The sequence below is a fragment of the Abrus precatorius genome, unplaced genomic scaffold (assembly GCF_003935025.1).
Source record: "Abrus precatorius isolate BTA unplaced genomic scaffold, Abrus_2018 Scaffold10, whole genome shotgun sequence".
Lineage (NCBI taxonomy): Eukaryota > Viridiplantae > Streptophyta > Magnoliopsida > Fabales > Fabaceae > Abrus > Abrus precatorius.
The window spans coordinates 16,521,994-16,544,113 of NW_020874292.1; the positions used below are offsets into that span (position 1 = coordinate 16,521,994).

General features: G+C 35.8%; 2 non-coding genes across 2 annotated transcripts; one reads left to right on the top strand and one right to left on the bottom strand.

Moving 5' to 3' along the window:
* Positions 1-246: 246 nt before the first annotated feature.
* LOC113853382 lies at positions 247-351 on the bottom strand. Its single transcript, XR_003502554.1, has one exon. It is a non-coding gene; the product is annotated as a small nucleolar RNA R71 (small nucleolar RNA).
* A 20,502-nt stretch (positions 352-20,853) lies between these two features.
* On the top strand, positions 20,854-20,960 carry LOC113853419. Its single transcript, XR_003502591.1, has one exon. It is a non-coding gene; the product is annotated as a small nucleolar RNA R71 (small nucleolar RNA).
* Positions 20,961-22,120: the final 1,160 nt, after the last annotated feature.

Consider the following 22,120-nt stretch of genomic DNA (forward strand, 5'->3'; position numbering starts at 1 on the left):
GCCTAAATTTCATGGTCTTGCAGGTGAAGATCCACATAAACACCTCTAGAAATTTCATATTGTTTGCTTTACAATGAGACCACAAGTTGTGCCTGAAGAGCTTGTGAAATTGAAGGCTTTTCTGTTTTCTCTTATGGATTTGGCTAAAGATTGGCTGTATTATCTTCCACCTGGCTCTATTACAAGTTGGGACACTCTCAAGAGATTGTTCCTGGAAAAAATTTTCCCTGCCTCAAGGGCTGCCTCAATAAGAAAAGAAATATGTGGTATTAGGCAGCTGGAAAGGGAAAGTCTGTATGAATATTGGGAGCGTTTCAAGAGACTTTGTGCTAGCTGCCCCAATCATCAGATAAGTGACCAGCTCCTAATCTAATACTTCTATGAGGCCTTACACCCAATGGATAGGAGCATGATCGACGCAGCTAGCGGAAGAGCCCTAGTTGACAAGACTCCCGTTGCTGCTAGAAACCTCATTAAGAATATGGCAGCTAACTCTCAACAGTTTGCTACAAGGCAAAACTCCATCATGTCCAGGAGTGTTAATGAAATTCAAACTTCAGATTCACACAAGCTGGAGCATACGCTAGATGAGTTGGTTTCTATGGTTAAATACTTGGCATCCATCCAAAAGAATTCTGCTGCATATACACCTCTACCTCCATCCATTCCAGCCATGCTTTGTGGGATTTGTTCATCTACGGATCACTTCACTGATAGTTGCCCCACATTTTAAGAAACTGAATCGTCGGAAGGTAATCCTCAAGCTTATGCTGCAAATATTTATATTAATAAATTTCCTTTTCAGCAACTGCAACAACAACAAAGCTGGGATTTATCTTCTAATAGATATAATTCCGGTTGGAGGAACCATCCTAACTTAAGGTGGGGAGGAAATGCACAGCATCAAGGCTCTAACCAACCAACCAACAACCATTTCCAACCGCATCAAGCTAGACAAAGTAAGCCATATTTAGCCCAGCAACATCACCATCCATCATCTTCATCTCAACAGCACCATCAAGCATCTTCTTCACTAGCTCCTGCACCTCAAAAGAGTGAGTCATCCTTGGAAGACCTTGTGAAGCAACTCACTATGAGTAATCTCAATTTCTAGCAACAGAGTCAGGCTTTCCAACAACAAACTCAAGCAAGTATTAAGACCTTGGAGAATCAAATGGGTCAACTTGCTTCATCCCTGAATCAACTTCAATCTCAAGGTTTAGGCAATCTCCCTGCATAAACTGTAACAAACCCAAAGAATGTGAGTGCCATTACCTTGAGACCTTGTAAGGTGATGCAAGAGCCAGAAATGCCTAAGGAGAAGGATCTTAGTTGCATTCTAGCTGCAGAAAATGAAGAAGGAGAGGTTGAGAGCCAAGAGCAGCCTGCACCTATGCCCACACCATGTCAACCAAAAGTGGTAGACAAAGAAGAGAGGTCTATTCCTATTCCTTTCCCTCAAAGAATGGTTCAGCCTAGCAAAAAGCAAGAAGAGGTTAACAATGAAATTTTGGATACTTTCAGAAAGGTTGAAGTCAGTATCCCCTTATTAGATGCTATCAAGCAAATCCCAAAGTACGCCAAATTCCTTAAGGACTTGTGCACTCATAGAAGGCGGCTAAAGGGTAATGAAAGAGTGAACATGGGGAGGAATGTATCAGCCCTCTTTGAGAGGCAGAAAACTTCCATGCCTGAGAAATGCAAAGATTCAGGGATGTTTACTATTCCCTGTATTATAGGCAACAATAGGATAGATAATGCCATGCTTGATTTAGGTGCATCTATTAATGTTATGCCTTTATCTATCTTCACATCTTTGTCTCTTGGACCATTGCAGCCCACAGTTGTCATCATCCAGCTAGCAAGTAGGAGCATCACTAATCCAGCCGGCCTTGTGGAGGATGTTCTAGTGAGAGTGAATGAGTTGATCTTTCCTGCTGACTTTTTTACATCTTGGACATGCAAGAAAAAGAGCCAATAAAAGGAGTTGCACCTATCATTTTGGGGAGGCCATTCTTGAAGACGGCCAGGGCCAAAATTGATGTGCATGCTGGAACTCTCACTATAGAGTTTGGAGAGAGTGTGGTTCGCTTCAACATACTAGATGCTATGAAGCACTCACCTGAGGAGCATTCAGTTTTCCACATTGATGTTCTTGATAGCTTGATAGATAATAATTTTGTTGAATTTTTAGGAGATACTTTCGTTGATTTTTCTGATTGTGTAGATACCATAGATACTAAAATTTGTGAATATTGTACTAATTCATCTTTGTGTGATATTTGTATTGCTTATTTTCTAGATTTAGATTCTGCAACTTCTGACATTAATGACATTGAAAAATCAAAAAGGAAAAAATGTGGTTCATTGAGTACATCAAGTATAATTGAATCTAACCCTTGTGGTTTAAATGTTGCAGAGATCATTTCAAATGAAAGTGCTAAAGCACTACCTTCAGTTGAGCAGCCTCCCACTTTGGAGCTTAAACCCTTGCCTGAGCATCTAAAATACGCTTATTTGGAAGCAGGTGAGAAGCTCACTGTGATCATATCCACTAAGCTTGATGAGGACCAAGAGGAGCAGTTGTTCGATGTGATTCGGAAGCATAGAAAGGCTATTGGAAGGACCTTGGGTGACATCCCTGGAATCAGCCCTTCCCTGTGCATGCACTGGATTTTGTTGGAAGAAGGATGCAAGCCAGTGAGACAGCCCCAGAGGAGGGTAAATCCGATCATATTGGAGGTGGTGAAGAAGGAGATCACCAAGCTACTCCAGGCAGGCATCATCTATCCGATATCAGATAGCACATGGGTGAGCCCAGTGCAGGTGGTGCCCAAAAAGTTAGGGATTACAGTGGTGAAGACTGAGAAGGATGAGCTCTTGTCCACTAGAGTGCAGAACAGCTGGAGAGTCTGCATTGATTATAGGAGGCTCAACTAGGCAACCAGCTCAACCAGGCGACCAGGAAAGACCACTTTCCTCTACCTTTCATTGATCAAATGCTAGAGCGCCTGATAGGTAAGTCTCACTACTGCTTCCTAAATGGATTCTCTGGTTATTTTCAAATATGTATAGCTCTTGAGGATTAGGAGAAGACCACTTTTACATGCCCATTCGGTACATTTGCATATAGGAGAATGCCATTCGGGCTTTGCAATGCTCCCGGTACATTTCAAAGATGCATGTTGAGCATATTTTCTGACTTGGTTGAGCATTGTATTGAAGTCTTCATGGATTACTTCATTGTATATGGGTCATCATTTTTTGCATGTTTAGGAAACTTGGATAAAGTTTTACAAAGATGTATAGAGACTAACCTTGTTTTGAACTTTGAGAAATGCCATTTTATGGTTGGGCAAGGGGTAGTCTTAGGTCATATAATATCTGAGAAGGGAATTGAGGCAGATCCTGCTAAGCTTAATGTCATTTCACACCTTTCTTACCCCTCTTGTGTGCGAGAGGTGCGTGCATTTCTTGGCCATGCAGGTTTATACAAGCATTTTATCAAGGATTTTTCCAAAATCGCCCTTCCTCTCTCCAAGTTACTGCAGAAAGATATTGATTTCGAGTTTGGAGCCAAGTGCAAGGAGGCGTTTGATTGTCTTAAGATAGCCTTGACCACAACCCCCATCATTTAGCCACCAAACTGGACACTTCCATTTGAGCTCATGTGTGACGCATCCAATTTTGCTGTGGGTGCTGTCTTAGCACAACGGTGTGGTAAGGATCCACATGTCATTTATTATGCATCTAGGACTTTGAATCATGCACAGTGTAACCATACCACAACTGAAAAGGAACTATTGGTCATAGTATTTGCTTTGGATAAATTTAGATCATACTTGCTAGAGTCAAAAGTTGTGGTGTTTATTGATCATTCTGCTCTTAAGTTCCTTTTGAAAAATACAGATTCGAAGCCAAGGCTAATAAGGTGGATGCTTTTACTTCAAGAATTTGATGTAGAGATAAAGGATAGAAGTGGAGCACAAAATTTGGTGGCAGATCATTTGAGCAGGATAGAGGGAGCCCCTGAACTCACTCCTTTAAAAGATGATTTCCCTGATGAGCAACTATTAGAGTTGTGTACTTCAAAGTTGCCTTGGTTTGCTGATATTGTAAACTTTTTAGTTGCAAGAGTTTTTCCAGCAAATGCACCAAAGAGTAAATGGGAAAAGATCAAGAATGATGCCAACCATTACCTCTGGGATGACCCGTATTTGTGGAAATTCTGTAGTGATCAAGTGATTATGAGGTGCATTCCTGAGGAAGAAACTGCATCAGTTTTGCAATTCTGCCATGCATCCACTGTAGGAGGCCACCTTGGGCCCCAAAGGACTACAAGGAAAGTACTGGATGCAGGTTTTTATTGGCCTACAATCTTTAAGGACTCTTGGCAAGTGTGTTCTACTGTGAGAGATGCCAAAGAACTGGAGGGGTAATCACCTTGAAGCATGAAATGCCTCAACAATCCATTTTATACTGTGATGTATTCGACGTTTGGGGTATAGATTTCATGGGTCCTTTCCCTCCTTCCTTTGGTTTCTTATATATTTTGCTTGCTATGGACTATGTCTCTAAGTGGGTAGAGGCTAAGCTTACAAGAACTAATGATTCAAGAGTGGTTGCAGATTTTGTGCGTACTCATTTGTTTTGTAGGTTTGGAGTACCTCAAGCTTTGATTAGTCACCAGGGTACCCACTTCTACAATAGAACCATTGAAACTCTACTGAGAAAGTATGGAGTAGTGCACAAAGTATCTACACCTTATCACCCCCAAACCAATGGGCAGGCTGAGCTCTCCAACAGAGAAATTAAGAAGATTTTGGAAAGGATTATTCAGCCAAATAGGAAAGACTGGAGCAAGCGTCTTGATGATGCTCTTTGGGCTCATAGAACAGTATACAAGGCTCCTTTGGGAATGTCACCTTACAGAATTGTCTATGGAAAAGCCTGCCACCTCCCAGTAGAAGTAGAACATCATGCTTATTGGGCAGTGCGAGCCTACAATATGGACATAGACAAAGCTGGAGAACAAAGGAAATTGCACTTGCAAGAATTAGAAGAACTTCGCCTTGAATCATATGAAAACTCCAGAATTTATAAGGAGAAAACAAAGTCACAGAGTTGTTCATAGGTCAAAAAGTTTTGATGTTCAATTCCCGTTTGAAGCTCATGCCTGGAAAACTCAGATCTAGGTGGATCGGACCTTTCATTGTGACTTCCATTTCTCCCTATAGAGCAGTGGAGGTAAAAAATGAATCCACAAACAAGGTTTTTAAAGTGAATGACTATCGCCTAAAGCCCTTCCATGGGAATCCTACACTTGAGGCTAATGTGGAGGAAGTTTTCCTGGAACAACCTCCAGCTGTTCTTGATTCTTTAGTTATTTTGGAGTGAGAGCTTCATCAAACGTCAAGTTAGTGACATTAAAGAAGCACTTTGTGAGAGGCAACTCACAGTTTTTATAGCACTTTCTAGTTCTCTTTTAATTTCAATAAGCATTCTTTCATTTGAGCTGTGTTACTAGTCATGTTGCTTAGTTCATGCTGCACAAACTTTTGTTCAACACTTGACTTATTATTTGATTGATGATTTGTTCATAATTTTTGTAGAGGAAAAATTGCTTTATTTGGACTCAATTTATGCATATATTCATGGAAGTCTAAGTAGAGAGGGAGGAATAATCATTTCCATGGCACCAAGCATTCACTTTAGAAAGAATTCTGAAGTTTGCCATGAAGGTAATCACTTTCCCAAGCCATAGTGGTCACTTTCCACCAAGGTATGTGACTTTGCTCTCTGTAGTTCTCACGTTCAATTTCAATAGTGATCACTTTGAAGGCTTTTAAATTCATTGGTCTGCGCGTAACTACTATGAAAGTTCATAGTAGCCACGCGCAGCACTCTGGGAAAATACACATGAAGGGCGCCTCTGTAGTGGTCACTTTGAACTTTCATAGTAACCACTACAAAAACCATTTTTGAACATTTGATGTGCGTAGTTACTATGAAAGTTCATAGTAACCACGCGCAACCTCTTTTGAATTAATTGAGAAAGGGGCCTCTGGAGTGATTACTATGAAAGTTCATAGTAGCCCCACGCACCCCATTTTTGCTAAACCCCTTGCGCGTGTCTACTATGATTCTTGAGAGTAACCACGCCCAACATTTTTATATAAATAGGGCCCCTTTAACGTTCACTCTCACTCTTCATTTCTGCAAAATTTTCACTTTTCTTCAAATTTCCTGAGCACCCACTCCCGCGAATTCAATTCCTTGCATTTGAACGTCAATTCCCTGCACTTTTGCACTTGATTTGAACTCCAATCCAGGTAATTTCCTCTTCCTTATTCTCTATGTTAGGGTTCGCCATTTTTCAATTGAGGATTTTTTATTAGAACCAATTTTAGTTGAAATTACTGATTAGAATCAGTTTCTGCAGGGATAATTATATGATTTTAAGTTAGTAGGATGATTAATTTGATTGTGTGTGCAAATTGACATGCTTGAACCCTAGGGTAGCTACTTTCATAATTCGTAGTGATTACTTTGTATGTAATGTTGAAATTCTATTTTCCCTAGGTTCGTTTTAGTCTGGAATGTGATTTCTATGCATTGAAATTCCAATTCTCATGATCAAAATTAATTTGCACTTTTCCTTTGTGAATTTGAAGTGTTTTTGCTCTGGAGTAGTCACTATCAACATTCATAGTAACTACTCTCTGTGAATATATTGTGTTCTGCTCATTTCATACACTCATTGCTGATCTGATTCAGTTGCACTGCCATATAATTACATTTTCACTCAGTCTTTATTCTGAATTCTAGAAATTTGATTTGAAATTAGACCCATATTGCTGCACATGCTTTTTACCTTAGCTGATCTAGTTGAATTCATCCTATGCATAGCTGTTCTCTGCACCTTACATGTCACAGATTGATTCAAAATTGGGAATTAGTTTGTTGGATCCAAATGCACTCTATGTTTAAATTTTACAGACCATCCAATGAACCTCTTTTGCAGACCATGATTCACTATATGACAAGTACTTTTTTGCATTTTAAACACATGAATTATGGATTTCATTTTGAAATTGTTTTTCCTGTCATAGTAGTTACCTGCCAACACACAGTGACCACTCTGCATATGCCTAAATGTTTGTTCTGTCACTGTCAAAGTAGTTACTATCAACTAGCATAGTAGTTACTTTTGTATGCAGAATTACTCTGATTTGCCTCAATTCTCTCTGATTCATGCCCATTTGCTGTGAAATTATGCCCATACACTACCTCTGCATTCTGTCATGCTTTATTGCCAAAGTAACTACTCTTATTCATCATGGTAGCTACTTTCTTCTGCAACAGTGCTGTAAATTACTTGCATTTTCTCTCTTTCATTTCCAAATGGTGTGAAATTCTTGCTATATGGTTAATTCTGCGCTATCACTCAGTTATCCCTTTTTCTATGTGCAGATTAATGGCAAACACTCCTAGAAAGAACGCACCCAGGGCCAAGACAGCTGCTGCTTCTTCGTCTAAGCCTCAGCCTGCACATGATCCCAGATTTAGGTCCCTGGCTCACGAGAATTTCTTCAAAGCCAATATTCTCAGACGACACATTGTGCAAGACAGGAATTTCAACCTGCAAAAAGGGACCTACCCTCAATTTGAGCAGGAAATCCAGAAAAGGGGATGGGATTTGTTCACTACATGTGCTGGGCATGGGTGGAAGGACATCACTCAGGAGTTTTATGCCAACGCCTTCAGGGTTAAAGGAGATGATTTCCCCTACAGGCACTCCATGGTCAGAGGCAAGGTGATAGACTTCAACCCTGCCAACATCCAGAGGATCCTCAACATTCCTCTTCCTAAAAAGAGGCCTGGATAGCTGGACTACACTGCTTTCAGCTACTTGGAGGAGAAGGACTACAAGCCAATCCTTCAAGCAATATGCAAGGCTGGAGAAAACTGGAAATTTGACATGAAGCTCCAGCCCAAGAATCTGACTACAAAGCACCTCCTTCCACCTGCCAAAGTCTGGAGCATCTTCATCCTTAGCTCCTTCATGCCAGTCATGCACTCATCTACCTTGGCAGTGAAGAGGGCAGAGCTAGTTTATGCCATCATGACAAGGATGCCCTTCCATGTTGGCGATGTTATTAGTAATGCCATCATGGAGATCCTAGCTAGGAAGAAGGACTCCATGGGTTTTCCCTCCATCATTACTATGCTCTGCCAGGATGCTGGAGTTGACTTTGGGGAATATTAGCAGAAAATCAGAGCAGCTCCCTGCATCACCACAGCTATGGTGAAGGAGTTGTTTAAAGCTAAGAAGAGCTCAGCCCCAGAGATACCTCCCCAACTTGCAGGAAAGAAAGGCTTCCCTTCCAAAATGAAGCACCAGCTGAAGGAAATAGCTTTGCGACAAGATGCTATACATGCTGGTCAGAAAGCTGCTTTGATCCTCACAGAGACTATATTGCTCAACATAGGGAAGAAGGTGGGGATGACTGCTGAACAAATCTACTATGCCCCCACTTTCTCAGCCCCTTATCTCAGAGCAGCTGTTCAGAATGATCTTTCGCCTTTCACACTTACAGCAGAAGAGGAGGAGAGGAAGATAGCAGCTCAGAGGAGGAGCCAGTACCAGACCCAGTAGCAGCAGCAGAGGAGCAAGATGATGAGGACACCGACACTGATGCAGCTGATGATGACCTCTCCTCCAGCTCTGATGAGAATGTAATTTAGCTTAAAATTTCTATTTCTATTATTTATTTAACCTTCTCTTTCACTGAACATATTTTTTTTTCTTGCTAATTTCCTTGTAATTAGTACACTTTTCCATTTATTTTCCCTACCTTTAATTTCCCTTTGTTGCTTCTACTCTGAACAACAACTTAACTCTTTTATGCTATAACTATTTTGTAATTCCAATTCTAGACTCTTACTGCAATTTTCATTCAATTCATGAACACACTCAACTTTTGTAAATAATTTTCTCTCCATGCCATGCTGAATATCTGTTCTTGCAAGGTGATTTATCCTCACATGATGTCAAGTAGTTATCACCATTTTTACCATGGTAGAGAATTGATCCTTAATTTCCTTTCTGTGTGTATGTTCCATGTAATTTTGCATCTATCTTCTAGAACTTGCCCTGTTTCTTAGTTGAATATGCATTATGCAATTTTTATCTAGATGATTGAGGCCTCCCTTACACACACACACCTACTCACCATTGCCCACCTTTGCACCTTATTGCATTACATCCCTTTCTTTTGCCAAAACATTTTTCCTCCCATCAAGAACGTATTTCTTTTAAGTAACATCAAGAGTGAATGCAAATACTAAGTTTGGAGTGTTGATTTTGACAGTAGTTGCTTGAGGACAAGCAACCTCTCAAGTTTGGGGTGGTGAACATCATACATGTTACTAATACATGTCAAAAAAAAAAAAGAGTGGTTGTCAAAGTCCAAGAAATCATAAAAGAAAGAATGAAAAAGAAAAATAAAATAAAATGAAGCAAGGTCCAAGAGATTGAAGAGATCTTTACATAATGAAAAATGATGAAAAACAAGGTGAAAGAATGCTTGAACCTCGTAGGCTACCTCATTTGATGCATTTCATTCTAATTGTTGTATTCAGTCACTCAAAAGGATTCCCCTATCTTGAAAACCCATTTGAGCTTTTGACCTTCCTTGATCAAATTGAACCTTACCTATCCCTATTTGTGACCAACCAAGTCCTTTTGATAGGTAAATCATTGTATTAAGGCAAAGGAGATTGAGAATATGGGCAAGCATATGGTAGGGTAGAGCAATTTGCATGTATTGAGGGAAAATACCTAGCCTGAAACACTGACAAGTGAAGAGTGAAACACCACCTTGTGAGCTTGATAATTTCTTTGCATTGTGTGAAGTATGATGAACCTTGTCGAATTTTTGTTTCACTTGTATGGGACTTTTCGTTAAATTAATTGATATAAGTGTGTTTTTTTTGTTGAATGACTCCACGATTTTGAAATGGAGGAAGTGTATGTTAGAGTTGAAAAATTGGAACAGAAAAATTTTGAGAAAATTTTTTGGATAAGTCTAGCCCTTTTTACTTAAATTCTTGAATTTTAGTTTGCTTGAGGACAAGCAAAAGTTTAAGTTTGGGGTTGTGATGAATCCAATTTTACTAAATTTTTATACATCATTTATTCCTTTTTATAGAAAAGAATAGACTTAGATAGTGTAAATAAGAAGAATATTCCAATTAGGCTAAATAATATAGGTTTCTTAATTTTTGGTTAATTTACATTGATTTAAATAGTTTATTTTACATGTTTTGATCATTTGAATAATGTGGCAGGAATCCCCAAGCTTATTTTGAAGAATTATTGGATTTTGAGGAATTTGAGGTGAAAGTAACTACTTTCAAGATTGATAGTGACAACTACAGCAAGCCACTTCCAGCAAATGGACTAAAGTGATCACTTTCAAAGCTTAAAGTGACAACTACAGCAGCCCAGAATCCACTAAACTTGCGCGTAGTTACTATGAAAGTTCATAGTGATCACTCTAGAGAGTCCAAAATGTCCCAGTGCTGCGCGTGTTTACTATGAGAGTTCATAGTAATCACTCCAGAGAGGCAAAATTCAACTGATGCTGCGCGTGTTTACTATGAAAGAATGAAAGTAACTACTTTAGAGGGCGTCAGCTTTAGTATAAATAGATTTTTGCCAAATTAGGGTAGGGAGTTCTTATATTTTTCATGCCTTTTCTCTTCCTTACTTAATTAGGACGATTTTTCAGAGCTTAGGGCAACCTTGGGTGACAGCCAAGGGTCCAACCTAGGGTGTGGTTTCTCATTTATCTTGCTTTTACATTAATGTTAATGATTTTTCTGCATTTTTCAACTGCGTTTTTGACCCCCATTTCCATGGAGGGCTAAATTTTGTGTAATCCTTAGTAAGTTTACACAGATTCTTGAGATCCTTGATTTTAATGATAATATAATTTCTTTCTTCTCATGAATTACTTCTTCCTTGTCTCTTGAATTGAATTAATGGTGAATGAGGGGGATATTGCTTAATTAACCCTAATTCATTTTAAGGAGATTCTAAACTAGGGATTGCTTAATCCTAAGTTTAATTCTAAGGTTGCGTAACTTTGGGATGAGAGATTAGAGCCTAGCAAATTGCGTAATTTATTTAGGACATTAAGGTTGATTTTCACTTGTTAAATTAACCTAATTCATGGGAGAGAGGATGAATGTTAAATCTTGAGTAGAATGAGGATAGAATCTTTGTGGATGAACTAAGAATTGCTATTTTCTATTGTTTGAATTAATTAAACTTGTTTGCTCGTTGCTCTTTATTTTGATTTGAAACCACGAAACCCCCTATTTTAATTGTTTGTTCAATTAATGCCTTCAACATGTTTAATGAAGATTAATAGCCAATGTTCACGGGAGACAATCTAGGGTAACCCTAGTACTACATTAAGTTGTTTAAATTTTGATGAGAATTTGCGACAAATCTTTTAAACACAAGAACGAAAAACCCATCATCATAGACCTCTTATTTGTGTAATGATGTATTAAACATGTTAGGAAAAAAAATTGAATGGACAATCTATAACCTATTTAACACTTTAATATAAATTATAAAAAAAAATTAAATTTAAAAATTTATTTAAGACAAATATAAAAATAAAAATAGAATTATTTAGAATAGAAATGTCTGATTAAGTTAAAAAGTTTATTTGAAACAAGCCACTCACTCCCTTCTTCTTCTTCTTATTATTATTATATCTCTTGTCTTTTCGTATTTAATTGGTAACGAAGATTTTAGCTTTTCCTATTTCACTTTTATTTCCTTACCCAATTTGGCCAATCCAGCCTAAATGGTGAAAGTTTAAAGGAAAAAGACCTGAGACCCAATTACTGCTTTCTGTTCAGGGTTGTTTCTTTTAGGCTTTGGCTAGCTCATCCAGGCATGTATCAATAAATAAAAAGTCTCAACGATATTATAGCATGGGTCCTTTCCATTTTTTCATGTTCTCAAATCCACCGAGAAGCGTATATAGTTGACGAAAACCGAGTCACAAAAATAGTGCAACACTTCCTATCCACGTATTCACTTTTCTTGTGTAAGTTGATGTTTGCTTAAGTTGTACGGTACGAGCTTTTGCCACTTTTGGACACGACAGCATTTTCGTTTGCATAGCTTAAGGGCCCGCTGCACCTGTGTGTTTTATATGTACCCGTGATATTTGTAGAATTGATCGATTCCTAGCTATGTGAGTGGAATGGAATCAAATGATGAGCGATGAGTGTGCTTTTTTATTTTTTATTTCGTGGTTTAATTGCTTTTGGTTCTTCTAATTTATGTCGTGTATTTCATTTCTATTATATCGTGTATTTTTTATTCTTAAAATTTATGCGTGCTAAATTAATTAAAAGTCTTTCTAATTTTGAAACTAATTAACTAAGAGTATGTTTGTTTCTAATTTTTAAAAATTAAAAATACATGTTTTTTTAGTTTTTTAAATTTTTTTTAAAAATTGGAAATAAACATATTCTAAATTTCTCATAAGATTTTTCATTTTCATTTTATCTTAATATTTAAAGGTATATATGATAGCTTTGAGATGTGAAATAGCATGTGATTTTAAAACAACTGCTATTATTCTGCCCATGTAAGCTGGACTATGTCATGTTGACTCGATCATTCAATTCAATCTTAATTATTAATTTTATAATTGTCTAAACTAATGTTTATTTAGATAAATTATTTTTATATTGTCAATGATTAATTAGTTAAGATGATATATATTAGGGGATGCATGTGATCCAGAATAAAATATATATTTAATATTATCGGCATATTAAAAATAAAAATAAAAATGTTTTAACGATAAATCATTTCTGACAAATTTTACTAAATTATAATAAATGTATGAAATATTGAAAACAAATGCGTTAATGCAAGAGTGCAATATTGCTATAATATGATAAGTGATAACAACTTATAAATGGTTTTATGAATTTAATTGAAATAAATTGATGGTACAAAAATTTTAATCTTAGTAATAATTGATATGAAAGTTATATCTATGATATTTCTTAATAGCTTAATAATCTAACTGAGTGCATTAAAATTAAACTCTACTTTTAATCGGTTAATATATAGTGTAATTTTTTTATATTAATATCAAAATTAAACTTAAATTATATACATTTTGGGTCTTCTATAATACTGATATAATTGTAATTTTTTTTTCTAAAAAATGACCTGAATTAATCATCCCATTTGATCTACATTCCTTAATGACTTGAAAGAAACAAAATCAATTATCATTCCATGACGAGCCAATTTCACGCAAAATTATATGAGTATTTTTTCGACTTCTCTTATTTCTTTTTACACTCTTATTAAAATAGTAATTTTTTTCTTTAAGTTGCCTTTTATAATATTAAAAAGATCTTTCAAAATTATCAACTCTTTCCGAAAATGTTTCAGAACCAGAGAAAATAGTAATACAGAGAATTTTACTATATTTTCAAAATTAAAATTTTACGCTCCTTAATATTAATATCGAGAAGTCTCACTTTAAAATAAAAAAAAACTTTTGGTGATTAAATAACTTCTTTTAGCAACTAAAAGCCACAGTAAATATATCTTTTGACCTTTTTAAGAAGCTATAGTTTGACATGAGGCACACACTGTTTTCACAATCTTTTGTTTGACCCGTGAATTAGATTTTCATATTTCTAAAAATGAATTTTAAAGTTAATATTATTTTAAAAATAAATTTTAAAAATTAAGATTTTACATCCAAAAATTAACTTTTGAAAAGTATCACTAAAAGCAAATACTTTTAACTGTTAAAATAACTATTTTGGTGGCTCCACAACGCCCCTTAATTAAACAAAGCACCACCTTCATATAAGGCATAAATTATTTTTATCATTTTTTATTTAATTGTTGATAACAATTTGTAGTACAAGTAAAACCAAAACTTCTTTTAAGTGTTAGAAAATATATTTAACATATAATTTTGATGTTAGGTTTCTACAATTTTGAAAATTAATTTTTAAAATTATTCTTCTTAAAAATAAGCTTTTGAAATTAGAATTTTATACTTATCAAAATAATTTTTTAGAATTAAATTTTTAAATTTATAAAAAAATTAATTTTTGAAATTTTTAACCATTTTTGAAAACAAGTTTTCAGAATAAGGATTTTAATTTTTAAAAATTAATTTTTTGAAATATAAAATGTCAACTCCAGAATCTTATTGAGAGTGTATAATTTTAATTTTGAAAATTTATTTTTAAAAAGAATTAATAATTCTATAAATTAATTTCTAGAAATATAAAATTATAGTTTTGAAAACTTATTAGAGAATTTTTATTAATATTATTATACCCAAATTATAATTATTCATAATAAGCCAGCTAGAGGGAACCGGACCAACCCGTATCAAGACGCCCAAGTACTTGTCCAACATAGGATCGTCAGTTAATTTTGACTTTAGGTGAAGCTGCTAAGCTTAGAAAGTAGAATTAACAACTCAATTAATTCAAGAACTTAAAGTTGAGAAGCAAGAATTGAATCAATACGTCAATTCAAGATCCATAAACTCCTAACTATGAAGAATTAAGCAAACATTGTAACAAAGAAAGAGAAAGAAGGAGTAGAAGAGCAAGAACGAAGAAGAGTCATCTTCAATGATCCCTAATCCAATTCCTCTTCTTGGAGCTCAATGTTCTTCCTCAATACTCTCCCTAACTCTCTCTGAACGAAGAAAAGAAGTAAAAAACAAAAAATGAGCAAAAAACCCCGAGATCTGAGCTTGATCTGGTATTTATAAGAATTTTCGCTTCTGCGTGTTGTCACTTTACTCCACAAGAGTGGCCATGCAGAGGTTCATATAGTTTCTTGAAGACTGGAACATTTATTTTTGCTGATAATAATAGCAACGCAGAAGGTCGAGGAGTGCGCGTGTTCACTTTCATCAGTAAAAGTGGCCACACGCAATTTGCCTTGATACACTTCTCTCTGGAACATCCACTTTCGCCAGCAAGAGTAACCACGCAGAACCTTGCTGATTTTGAAGTCTTCTAGAAAGCTCACTTTCGCCAGCAAGAGTGATAACGCTAAGTGTGTTCTTCTGAGAGACTCTTTGGAACACTCACTTTCGCTGGTAAGAGTGACCACGCTCAGACTATATTCCTTATTTATGGTCTGGAACTATCACTTTCACTAACAATAGTGATCACTCCCAGACTATATTCCATTAATCTTGTTCTTTGAATCCAGAATTGCCACTTTTCCTCTATCATTCCATTGATTTTCTATCTTCATGCATTTGGCTCAGATTTTCCTACAAAAACATGATAAAATTCTTAAATTCTACACAGAAAATTCACAAATTCTAAAACAATTATGTATAAAAAGAAAATATTCAATCATTATCTTTTTATGAGTTTTTTCTGCTTTTCTTAACATATTTTCCTTATCAAATGGGTTAAAACTACATTAAAATATTAGTCAAAATATGGATTCATTACTACCCCAAACTTGAATTTTTGCTTGTCCTCAAGCAAATCAAACCAAACCAAGGGTAAGTTCCTTTATTTTCAAATTCAATTAACAAACTGCTTTTCTCAAATTTTCCAATTTCTAATTCTGTGTTTTTCTGCAAAATTTTCAATTAACACTTTAAATGTTTGTAGCGAATACTTAAACTACTGACCTGTGCGCGTAGCCACTTCAAATGGGTAGAGTAGCTCCGCGGAGATGCACATAGCTACTTCAAATGGATAGAGTAGTTGCACCCTTGCTTCGTTCAGATGCGCGTAGGTACTTCAAATGGATAGAGTAGTTGCACAAACATGCGCGTAGCTATTTCAAACGCCTGAAGTAGCTACGCAGAAGCAACGTTTTTAGCTTTTTCTTTATAACCTTGCGCGTGTCCACTCTCAGTGGTTAAAGTAGCTACACGATTTTGCGCGTCCACTTCAAGTGGGTAGAGTAGATACGCGCTTGCTACACTTCAAAATTCAGAATCCATGGACTTCTGCGTAGACACTTTATGCACTTGAAGTGTCTACTTGAATGATCAACTTCAGGAATGGACTGTTGCGCTTCAATTCTTCTTCCTCAAAATGTTTACTTACTTGATGAGCATCATTCCAACTACAATTTCACACATTGATCTTAATTGAATTAAAATCTGCAAACGCAATTAACAATATGATTCATTATGAAAATCATATTCCACCATTACTTTCAACTAAAAATTCAGAAAATGCAAAATTTTTAAAATTCAAAAATAACTAAAAGTAAAAATTCCTAAACTAGATTCTAACAAAAGTAAAGGGTTAAAAATGTGAGTTGCCTCAACTTAACACAAGAGATGTTCTTTGTGAATGCCTTTCCATGATAAACCTTCAACCTTTGGCCATTGACTTTGAATTCTCTCCCTGTTTTCTGATCCTCAATTAAAATTGCTCCAAAGGGAGATACTTCTTTGATTAAAAAAGGTCCAAACCACCTTGATTTGAGCTTTCCTGGAAATAATTTTAGTCTTTAATTAAACAATAATACTTGTTGTTCAGGCCTGAGCTCTCTTTTCAGAATGAATTTATCATGGATACTCTTGGTTCTTTCTTTGTACAGTTTGGCATTTTCATAGGCCTGTTGCCTAAATTCGTCTAGCTCATGTAGCTGTAAAATTCTCTTTTTTCCAGCACTAGCCAAGTCAAAATTCAGCCATTCAGTCAAGATGCTTGTTGCAGAAATGAGCACCTCCATCACTTATTAAAAATCTAGGCGCTCCAAATCTAGCAACGATATTCCTTTTTATAAAAGAAATTACCACTTTGGCTTCATTTGTCCTTGTTGGAATGGCTTCCACCCACTTAGAAACATAATCAACTGCCACAAGAATATATTCATGAGAGAAAGATATGGGAAAAGGTCCCATGAAATCAATCCCCTATACATCAAATAATTCCACTTCTAAATATTTGTCAAAGATAGCTCATGTTTCCTAGAGATGTTGTTTGTCCTTTGGTACTTATCACAGCTCTCAACATAATTTTTGGCATCTTTAAAGAGTGTAGGCCAGAAAAATCCTGCTTGCAAAACTTTTGCAGTAGTTCTTGAACTCCCATGGTGGTCTCCATAATCTGAATTATGACAATGCCATAATATCTCAACTTGTTCATTTTGTGGGATACATCTTCTAAGTAGACCATTCACCCTAATTTTGAACAGATAAAGGTCTTCCCACACATAAAATTTGCTGTTAGTAAAAATTTCTTTCTTTGTTGCCAAGCAAATTTCTTTGGAATGAGTTGAGTGGCCTTAAAGTTTGCAATATCAGTAAACCAAGGCATATCTTCCACAGCAAGTAGTCTTTCATATGGAAATTCTTCATTAATGTCCAAGGAATTAGAGGTTAAATTGTCCAATGGAAGCCTGGACAGATGATCAGTTACCCTATTTTCCTTTCCCTTTTTATCTCTAATTTCCAATTCAAACTCCTGCAGCAGCAAAATCCATCTCAATAATCTTGGCATGGTATCCTGTTTGGACAATAAATATTTAAGTGCAGAATGGTTAGTATAGACTATGACTTTGGATCCCATCAAATATGATCTGAATTTATCAAAAGCAAACACAATAGCAAAGAGTTCCTTTTCAGTAGTTGTGTAATTTACTTGTGCAGAATTTAAGACTTTGCTGGAATAGTAAATGACATACCATTTCCTATCCTTTTTCTGTCCTAAAACAACACCTACTGCACTATCACTTGCAAGAATAGGTGCAGAGATAAGTTTTTCTTTCAAAACAAAAAATGCATGCAAACAAGAATCATCAAATAGAAAGTCAGCATCTTTAACAAGTAAATCACTAAAAGGTTTTGCAATTTTTGAAAAATCCTTAATAAACCTCCTATAAAAACCTGCATGACCCACGAAACTCCTAACTCTCTTAACATTAATTGACGGAGGCAGTTTACTAATAACTTCTATTTTTGCTTGATCCACCTCCATTCCTTTTTTTGAAATTCTATGGCTAAGGACTATTCCCTCTTGGACCATGAAATGACACTTTTCCCAATTTAAAACAAGGTTAGTATTTTGACATCTCTGCAAAACAGTGGACAAATTAGCTAAACAATTATCAAAAGAATTGCCAAAAATAGAGAAATCATCCATAAACACTTTAATAATTTTCTCTACTAAATCAGAAAAAATGGACAACATACACCTTTGGAAAGTAGCGGGAGCACTGCACAATTCAAATGCCATTCTTCTATATGCAAAAAGTCAAAATGAACATGTAAATGCAGTCTTCTCTTGATCCATAGGGTCCACCACTATTTGATTATAGCCAGAATATCCATCATGAAAACAATAATATGCATGTCCAACTAGTCTTTCCAACATTTGATCAGCAAATGGCAATAGAAAGTGATCTTTTCTAGTTGCATCATTTAATTTTCTATAGTCGATACACATGCGCCAGCCCCTGATAGTCCTAGTAGGAATTAATTCATTCTTTTCATTAGGCACAACTGTCATCCCTCTTTTTTTAGGGACAACTTGGACTGGACTAACCCATTGGCTGTCCGAAATTGGGTAAAAAATCCCTGCATCCAGCAGCTTCATTACTTCTTTTCTCACTACTTCTTTCATGGCTGGATTTAGTCTTCTTTGTGGCTATACTACCGGTTTAAAATGCTCTTCAAATAGAATTCTATGCTTGCAAAAAGCTGCATTTATCCCTTTTAAATCTGAAATATGCCAACTGATTGCAGAGTTATGGGCTTTTAAAATTCTTAGCAATTCTCTTCTTCTTCTCCCTTGAGATCATTGCTAATAATCACCAGATTTTCATGTTCTTGGTCTAAGAAAGAGTATCTCAAGTGAGAAGGTAACTATTTTAGCTCTAGTTTCTTAGTCTTCTCTTCCTTCATTTCATTTTTCAGTTCTTCCTTTGCTGGATTTTCTGAAAAAGGAACAATTGACAAAGTATCCAACTGCTGCACATATTCTCTCAATTGTTTTTCTCTTTTTACAGCAGCAGAATGATTCCCAACTATTGTTTCCTTTAATAATGAAATTTCATCAGCATTATCAATAAAATAAAGGAAAGTAATAGAATCTAGAATATCAACCCTCATACAAGTAACATCATCATTGGGATGTTTAAGTGCCTTAAGTTCTCCCTTTTGAACATCAATTAAAGCTCTCCCTGTAGCTAGGAATGGTCTGTCCAAAATGAAAGGAATGTCGGCATCCACTTCCATGTCCCAAATTACAAAATCTGCAGGAAAAATAAATTTGTCAATCTTAACTAGCAAATCCTCTACAACACCATAGGGATATGTATAAGATTTGTTCGCAAGTTGTAAAGTTATGCTAGTAGGCTTGACTTCTTCTATTCCAAGTCTCTTCATGATAGCAAGAGACATAAGATTAATGCTGGCCCCAAGATCACATAAAGCTTTCTCCATGGTGCAATTTCTAATAGAACATGGAATGCTAAAAGAACCTGGATCCTTTAATTTTTGAGGGAGCTTCCTTTGTAAAATAGCACTGCATTCTTCACTCAAAGGGACTGTTTTATCATTCTCAAGCTTTCTTTTCTTAGATAATAACCCCCTCATGAATTTAGCATAGGAAGGCATTGCTCAAGTGCTTCAGCAAAAGGAATATTTATTTGAAGTTTCTTGAAGACATCTAGAAATCTCTCAAATTGTTTTTCTTCTTTTGGATTGGGCATTCTTTGAGGGTAAGGAAGTCTCTTGTATTTCTCCTCATCAATAGGTTGATTAGCTTCCTCAAGTATTTGCCTCTTTGTCTTCCTTACAGCCCTTGGAGAACTCTCTTTTTTCTGAATTTTCTCTTTTCAACAAGGTAAAATTTTCTTCATCTAGATCAGATTTTAATTTCTCCTCTACAGCAGGATTATTTTCTCTTTTTTTGGCAAGTTTGGGACTCCCTACAACAGCTCCACTCCTAGTCATTACAGCTTGACATTATTTTTTTGGATTAACAACTGTATTGCTAGGAAATCTCCACTCTTTTCTGCTGGATAATTGTTCAGCCAGCTGTCCAATTTGAGTTTCAAGCTTCTTCATGGAAGATTCTTGATTCTTGAAGCTTGTTTGGGTTACTTTTACAAATTACAGCATGGTTTCCTCCATTTCATTCAACCTTTCAGTCATAAGCTTGGAGAATTTTTTATTCCTTTGAGGTTGAGTGGTTGGATTCCCTTGAAAATAGGATTGTTGTGCTGCTGGACCTGCACCAGAAAAAGGTAAAGCAAAATTAAAATTCTTTGCACCAGAATATTGAGTATTCCAATTAAAGTACTGTTGATTTCTACTATTAGGATACTGAAAACCAGGTGGGAATAAAGGTAGTTGTCTCTAAAAATTTCCCATATAATTAATTTGCTCTTGAGATTCATTGGTAGATGCATCACATGCTCCATTAGCATGATTTCCTCCACAAAAATCACAAGTAAGTTGAGTATTCTGAATTGGAGCAGCCTGTAAGTTGCATATTTGTTGAGTTAGTGCAGCAATTTGTTCTGAAAACATTTGACTTTGCAGCTAGTTTTGCGCAAGAAAAGTCTCAAGAATTTTGGCTTTATATCCTCCACTCCTTGTAAAGTGTCTAGAATTAGAATTTTGATACATAGATGAAGCCATCATCTCTATAATTTGTTGAGCTTCTTCCAATGATTTAGTAATCAATGATCCTCCCGCAGCTGCATCAATCATGGTTCTAGTGGCTGGACTCATTCCATTATAGAAAGTTTCCAGCTACATCCATTTCGGTATGCAATGGTGTGGACATTTCCTCAATAATTCTTTATACCTCTCCCAAGCTTCATATAAAGATTCCCCCTCTTGCTGCATGAATGATGTAATTTTTCCTCTTAGTTTGGCAGCTTTAGATGGTGGAAATTATTTGGTAAGAAATTTATTAACAAGGTCTGCCCAAGTGGTGATGTTTCCTTGTGGTTGAGCTTACAGCCAACATTGAGCTTTATCTCTTAATGAAAATAGAAATAGTCTCAATCTAATTGCATCCTCGCTAACTCCATTCATCCTTATTGTATCACAAAGCTGCAAAAAGTTAGAGATATGTAAGTTAGGATCATCCGAAATTGAACCAGAAAATTGATTTTGCTGAACTAAATAAAGTAAAGCTGGTTTTAATTCAAAATGGTTGGCTTGTATGGTAGGTCTGACTATAGAAGAGTTGTATCCATGCATGTTAGGCACTGTATAATCCCCTAAAGTTCTCATCATGTTCTGTTCAGCCATTATCTTCTCTTGAGGTGTTGGTGGTATAGGAGAAGGAATTTGAAGTTCTTCCGATTTAGGAGTAGAAGGTGTATATTCCAATTCTTGCTTCTTCCTTGCTGAATTTTCTGCTCTTAATTTGTTTCTCAGCCTCCTCAATATTCTGTCTATGTCTGGATCAAACACAAGAGCAGTCTTGTTTTTATTTTTCCCACACATATAACACCAAGAAAAACTAAACACAGCAGAAACACTAAAAGAAAATGATGAAAATATAGAACAATATAGTGCAAAAAATTTACTATCAGAATATCCTATGAAGAATTAAGAAAGAAACATAACATCTAAACATGTACCTACACAAAATACAGTGGCACAAAAATTATACAAAACTGGACAACAAAGGTGTACAGGGAAACTAGCAGAAAATGTATTACGAAATTCAATGTATAAAAATAAAATTTTCAAAAAGAAAACAGAGACCAAATAGCTCAATCTAATTGTCTCCTTGCTAATAATGATATTGAAAATAAAGATCCCCGGCAACGGCGACAAAAACTTGTTACAAAATTGGAGAACTAACTAGCAAGTGTACTAGGTAGTTGTAGCAAGGAATTCAATATGAGCCCCAAGTATCATCCACAAGGATCTTATTTCAATTACCACTTCACAATTTAACAATTAGTTGAGGAAAACAATTCATTTGAGGGGTTTGTAACATGTGAAAGTAAGAAATAAAGACAATAAAAGGCAATAAACTTGTTGTAAAACAGAATACGAATTTTGTACTAAGAATG